The sequence below is a fragment of the Peromyscus maniculatus genome, chromosome 7, assembly GCF_049852395.1.
Source record: "Peromyscus maniculatus bairdii isolate BWxNUB_F1_BW_parent chromosome 7, HU_Pman_BW_mat_3.1, whole genome shotgun sequence".
NCBI classification, from domain to species: Eukaryota; Metazoa; Chordata; class Mammalia; order Rodentia; family Cricetidae; genus Peromyscus; species Peromyscus maniculatus.
The window spans coordinates 111,259,643-111,266,709 of NC_134858.1; the positions used below are offsets into that span (position 1 = coordinate 111,259,643).

A 7,067-nucleotide genomic window follows, 5' to 3' on the forward strand; every position below is an offset into this window, starting at 1 on the left:
CTCCGCCTTGCTTCTTCCCAGAGCTCTCTCTGTCCAGAAGTCTCATCTATACTTCCTATCTAGCTATTAGCCATTTCGTTCTTTATTAAACCAGTCACAGTGACACATCTTCACACAGTGTAAAGGAATATTCCACAACAGACATGTGGTGGCTCATACCTTTAATCCCAGCACTCTGGAGGCAGAGGCCAGCCTAGTCTACAGAGTGAGTTCCAGGACAGCCAGAGCTACACAGAGAAACTCTGTCTCAAAAAAATCCATAAAAAAGAGTAAAGGCTGAAGAGATGGTTCAGAACTCATATTGGTCTTCCAGGGGACCTGAGTTCTGTTCCTAACACACACACCAAAAATCTCATAACTGTAAGTCCAGGTCCAGGCGTTTTGACACCCTCTTTTGGCCTCCACAGATAATGCACTCACATGCACAAACCCACATTCACACACACACACATACACACAGTTTTACAAATAAAAATTAAAATAATAATAGTTTAAGCCTTGAAAGCAGTGGTTCTCAACCTGTGGGTCATGACCCCTTTGGCAAAACCTCTATCTCCAAAAATATTTACATTACAATTTATAACAATAGCAAAATTACAGCTATGAAGTAGCAATGAAAATAATGTTATGGTTGGGGTCAGCACAGCATGAGGAGCTGTAGTAAAGGGTCGCAGCATTAGGAAGGGTGAGAACCTCTGTTTTAAAGGAAGAGAAAAGATCCTTCCTATGTCCAGCTCTGACATACTCCAATAGGCAGAACTTTTTTCCGTGCTGGCAGACCTGACAACTTGAGTGATGGGCCCACATCTCCAGGAGTGGCAGCCAGTGGTTGCTACGAAGCTAGAGGTGTGGTGGCACCAGGCAGTGGAAAGCAGGTAGCCCAGGGCCCGCCTGGGGGTTGGGAGGACCCACCACCTTTGCCTTTCAGTAGAACACTGCTCTCTGACCATCCTGAATAGGACGCTCAGGAGAGCAGCCCCTGTGCACTAACCGCTTGTGGAGAACCCTGCACCATTCTTCATCACCCATCTCTGGCCTGTTCCTGAATGTAGATATACTGAGGTTCTTTTGTGTAAAATAAAAATAAAAAATATACTGGCTAGGATCAGAACAGACTAGAGAAGACAAAATAAATCGTTGGACTTGGGGTTAGATTAGCAGGACTCACCACTTTCAACAACATGAAGACAATGGACTAAAGGGAGACAGTGAACGGGACCTCAGGGACCAGCAAGTGGAACACAGTCTACCACCATGTTATGGAAGAGGAGAACAAGCGTTGAGCTGGAACAAGAGATTGACAGCCCTGGGAGAATTTCACCAGAATTATACAGGGATCTGCATAATTCTAGGAGCCAACTGAGCCCCGCCAGTTCCTCCTGTGCTGCGGGTGGAGCACAGGGTGTGCCAGGCAATCACCATCTCTGAGCTGCGCTTCCAGCGCCATAATCAAGCTTCTGAAAAACCAAAGACAGAGAAAAGAACCCTTGAGAGAAATGATGCCCTACCCACAGAGGAAACCAATTCCTTGGACAACAGATTTCTCATTCCCAACCAAAGGAAGCAGTACAAGAATTCTCAAGTGTAAAGAACTGTGAAACTAGAATTCTATATCCAGTAAAAATGTTATCCAGAATAAAGGGGGAAATGAACATTAAAAATAAGTTTTATATACCTATATATGTGTGCTGCATGTGGGTTTGGCATATGCAGAGTTGCGTGAATGTGTGTACACATGTGTGTGGACATGTCAGTGCACACGCAGAAGCCAAAGGAGAGTGTCGGGCTTCCTACTCCCTGAACCTGGAGTGAGGTAGACAGACAGCAAGTCCCAGAAGTCCTCCTGTCTCCCACTGCTACAACACTGGAGTTGCAGGGGTTTATGGTCAGGTCTGGCTTTCTACATGCATGCTGAGGATGACCTGAGGATGGATACATGATGACCTCAGTCCTGCAAGCCCTCTCACCCGCTGAGCTGTCCCCTCAGTCCCAGGAAATCACCACTCTTGTAAAAATAACAACTACAAACAACTCATGGAGCTCAGCTGGTAGATCATATGCCTAAGAGTTTACACCAGTCCCCAGCACCAGAAACAAGACAAAGCACCCTAAAATAATGTAGAACAACCCTTAAAAAGTGGCTAAAAACAACAACAAAATCCTTGAAACAGGGGAATTAAAATTAAAATAACATTTTCAAAAGGGTTAAAAATAGATGCTTCCGTGTCCAGCCATGTTAGCTACTGCCCCATTGTTCTGAGCAAAACACCTGACAAGGTCCCCTTAAGGGGGGGGGGACTTCTTTTGGCTTTAAGAAGAGTAAAAAAGAAAAGCAAAGGAAAGAATAAAATAGAGGTAATTACAAGGGCACAATGAATTCTTCTCTGGAGTATTATTGCTTGCTATTGTTTGTTTTTTGTTTCTTTGTTTTTTGAGACAGGGTTTCTCTGAGTGGCCCTGGCTGTCCTGGAACTCCCCATATAGACCAGGCTGGCCTTGAACTCACAGAGATCCACCTGCCTCTACTTCTTGAGGCATGTGCTACCACACTTGCCCCTGCCCCCACTTGGAGACAGAATCTCATATGACTCAGGTTAGCTTTGAACTCCCCATGTAGTCAAGATGAGCTCCAACTCCTGACCCTCTTGCCTCCACCTCCCAAGTGCTGGATGCGGTGGTTGGTGTTAATTCAGAATCTTGAATCACCTGGGAGGTGGGCCTTTAAGAATGCCTGTGTAGCTGGGCAGTGGTGGCGCATGCCTTTAATCCCAGCACTCGGGAGGCAGAGGCAGGCGGATCTCTGTGAGTTCGAGGCCAGCCTGGGCTACAGAGTGAGTTCCAGGACAGGCTCCAAAGCTACACAGAGAAACCGTCTCAAAAAACTAAAACAAACAACAACAACAACAAAAACGCCTGTGTAGAATAATCTTTAAATTTTTAAAATTTAGGTCTGTTGATGGCTTAGTGGTTAAGAGCACTGATTGCTTTTCCAGAGGACCTGGCTGGATTCCGTACGCAGCACTCATATGGTAGCTCAGAACCATTTGTTGACTCCAGTTTCTGGGAATCTAAAGCCCTCTTCTGTCCTCCATGGGCACCATACATACATACATGTGTACATACATGCAGACAAACACTCATACACATAAAATAAAACTAAATACTGTGATGATATTTTATTTGTGCTGAAATGTGATATTTTATTTGTATGTTAACAAATAAAATATGCCTGGAGATCAGAGGTCAGCCATAAACAGAAGTCAGGCGGTGGTGGCACATGCCCTTAATCCGATCACATGGCAAGCAGTCTCAGTGTGTTCAATGACACAGCCAAGTGTGGTGACACACACCTTTAATCCCAGTACCAATCATAGAGACCTGGAGGTCTGTATAGACAGGCAGTGACAAGGAAGTGATGTGGCTGGGCTTAGAGCCAATGAGAAGGCAGAACAGGAAGGCAATAAAGGCACAGATTAGACAGGAAGAGACTCTCTTCGGAAGCTACAATGACGTGCTGAGCTAAGGTTAGTTGCGGGCTATTGCTCTGATCTCTATGGCTTGCATCTCTGTATTTGGCTCTGTGTTTCTTATTTATTAAGACTTTTTAAAAATTCGTCTACAAAATACATCCTTTTGTTTTTTAAAGTTTTATTTATTGTGCATCCAATGTTCTGCCAGCATGTATGCCTACATGCCAGAAGAGGGCACCAGATGTCATTACAGATGGTTGTGAGCCACCATGTGGTTGCTGGGAATTGATCTCAGGATCTGTGGAAGTGCCGCCAGTGCTCTTAACCTCTGAGCCGTCTCTCCAGCCCCAATACATCTTTCTTAAAAAGAGAGCAAAAAAGAACCCCCATCCATCATGGCCGGGAAGGCATGATAGCAAAAATGGGTGGCCTAGTAATCTGGAAGCAGAACAGGAAGTGGGCCAAACTACCGAACCTCAAGGCTCTCCCCCACTGATCCATTTCCTCCAGCCTCCTAACAATCTTCTAAAACACCATCATCAGTTGAGGACCATTATTTAAACACACAAGCGGGGTGGGATGGGGGCATGGAGGGCGCTGCATAATCAAGCTAAGATGAATGCAGGGAGACTCTTCTCCCCTGACTTGGGAACAGGCACTGCCCAGGTACCACAGGGAATGGTGTGAGGTTTGGGAGAAAGCGCTTCTTCCTTGGACAACCTAGACAGCCTGTCCCAGCATGAGACAACGCCTGGAAACTCTGAGAAGCAGCGAGGCACCACGTGTGAGCACCGGCTGGGTACTTCTGTGGGCAGATGAGGACACCATACCTTACAGCTCTGATTGACATAATGGAAATGGAACCTCATTCTATTCCTAAAGTTGGTGAAGCTCAGACATACATGCTCCAGCCTCCTTTCCCAGAGTCTTAGGACATATTTGTTCTTCAGATTTGGGTATCCAGACCACTTTGGTGAGAGACCAGTTCTACATATTCTAAAGAGAACTTTTTTTTCTGACTTTCTCATTGCTTATTCATCGTCTGAGAGAGTTTACTATTTTTAAATTATTCTTCATTGCAACCTACACATTTAATTTTTCCCCAATATTTTCTTTTCATTTGAGTTGGAAGGCAGCTAATATATTTATTTTTAACCATATTTTAAAGGGTGTCATTTGATTGCTATGATTACATTAGTCAAGTATTTTATTAGTTGCAAGTGAAAAAGAAAGTCAGCTTGAATATGCCTGGGGGTATATAGCTCAGTAGTAAAGTGCACACCTAAGGCTCTGAAGATGGCTCAGTGGGTAAGGGAGCTTGCTGCCAAAACTGACGACCTGAGTTCAATCCCTGGAACTCACATGATGGAAGGGGAAAATCCTGAAAGATGCTCTTTGACCTTATCACAAACAATATGGCAAACCAGTGTCCCCCAACACATGACAAATATATAAAAAAACTTAAAACATTAAAAGTGCACTCTAGGTTTCACCTTTGTGGAAGAGGAGGAGGAAGAGAAGGGAAAGGAGGAAAATTAAGTTTAACTGGAAAACAGTTGAGCATATTTGGCCTTGGAAACTCGGTGGCTCAGTCTTGATACACTCATGTTTGTTATCTATCTCAGAAAAGTTTGTTTCCAACAAAGAATTGGGAAAAGCTCTGGAGGGGCTGGAGAGATGGCTCAATAGTTAAGGGCACTGGCTGATCTTCCAGAGGACCTCCACTTGGTTCCTGTACCCACATGGCAACTGTCTGTGACTCCAGTTCTCGGAATCCAAAGCCCTCTTCCCACCTCCAGGACATTGCGTACACTTGGTGCACATACATACATACATACATACATACATGCAGGCAAGATTGTAGGCAGATTTTTCTGTCCCTCCTGCCAGCTCCCAAATCATGACATGGAGACTTCTTGTTAATTATGAAAGCTTGGCTGATAGCTTAGGCTTGTTTCTCACTAGCTTTTGTAACTTAAATTAACCCATTTCTATTCATTTACTTTCTGCCTCGTGGCTTTATTACCTTCACTCTGCACTACCCATGCTGCTTCCTGCTTCCTCTGTGTCTGACTGGTGACTCTTTGAGTTTCCACCCTTCTTCTTCCCAGTATTCTCTGCCCCCCAAATCCTGCTTAGCTATTGGCTATTTAGCTTTTTTTGTTTTTTAAGTGTTAACTCTGCTTTATTAGTCAACCAGAAAACTACATAATCCTCCAGTCCAGGGAGGCATTAACTTAATCCTCTTCTTCATCATCACCAGCTCCACCACCACCCTGGCCCTTCTTGGCATTCTTCCTCTTCACTCGGCCTGGGCAGCCACCACCATAAGGAGAACAGAGGGAGAAATCAATGTGCTTCTGCGAGTCCAGACGGACAAGGAAGGATGGAATGTTCACCACCTGCTTGTGGACCCTGATAAGACGCTGGCGGATGAACACATGTGCATGATTTAGCCAGACCCAGCTTAAGACCTGGGTCTGCAGCCGCCTCTCCAAGAAATTCTCAATCTTCAGGCCAGGATGTAATCCAGCTTCATCTTGCCCTCATCCAGCACCCCAATGTGAACAAGTCGCCTCAGCAGAGCATTCGTCCAGTGCCAGCAGCTCCCGGGCGGCCTTGCGGATCTTAACTAGGGTAAATTTGACCCTCCAGACCTCACGTTTGTTCCAGAGCCCATACTCTCCGATCAGCTTCAGTTCCTGGTCGAGATGCGATTTCTCGAAGGGTCTCCGTAGGGTCACATAGGTTTGGCGACAAACCCAACTTCTGGCAACCAGGATGTTGGCTTCTCTGGGCCCGTCGCGCTTTCAAACTCACGCCCGTGACAAAGAGAGGCTGTTTAGCTTTTTATTAAATAAATCACAGTGACATATCTTTACACAGTGTAAAGGAATATTCCACAACACAAGATACCCATTCAAATAAAATACAGATATATAGAGAGAATGAGAGAGAGAGAGAGAGAGAGAGAGAGAGAGAGAGAGAGAGAGAGTTACCATGAGAGAGATGGTGAGTGGGGGGGTCAGAGGAGCATATTTAGACGTCACTTCCCTGAACTAATCCTAAGGACAAAAGAAAAATATCAGACTTTTATAAGTTTGGGGGCAGGAAATTTCACATCACATGACCTATTTAAACATAGTGTACGTGACAAAGAGCATGAAGGAACCAGGTGCTGGCTGGGGTCATAATTTAAGAACTGCTCTTTAGCCATAGCACAGATAGCATCTAAACTATCTGTGTCACAGAAAGGGGGCTTCAGGCTGGGGATCTGGCCTGAAGATGGAAGCCCATATTCTAACTAGTCTACCACTACTCTTGGCAATGTGAGTACAGGGGAAATAAAATACAGACGCTACCCGGATGTGACAGTACATGTCTGTTATCCCAGCATTCAGGAAGCGAAGGCAGAGGATCAGAAGTTCAAAGTCATCCTTGGCTACATAGTGAGTTCCAGGCTAGCCTATGCTACCGGAGACTGTCTGAAAACAACAAAGCTTAGACACTACTAACACCACCGTCTTCCAGGGCTCATTGTCCCGTTCTCTTCCTGATTCCTTTGACCTTTTTATTTTCTTTATAAGACAGGGTTTC

The 7,067-nt window shown here is 45.1% G+C and overlaps 1 pseudogene; it reads right to left on the minus strand.

The window, feature by feature from the left end:
• Positions 1-2,925: 2,925 nt before the first annotated feature.
• On the minus strand, positions 2,926-6,850 carry LOC143274409 (small ribosomal subunit protein uS4 pseudogene; annotated as a pseudogene).
• Between the last annotated feature and the right edge of the window lie 217 nt (positions 6,851-7,067).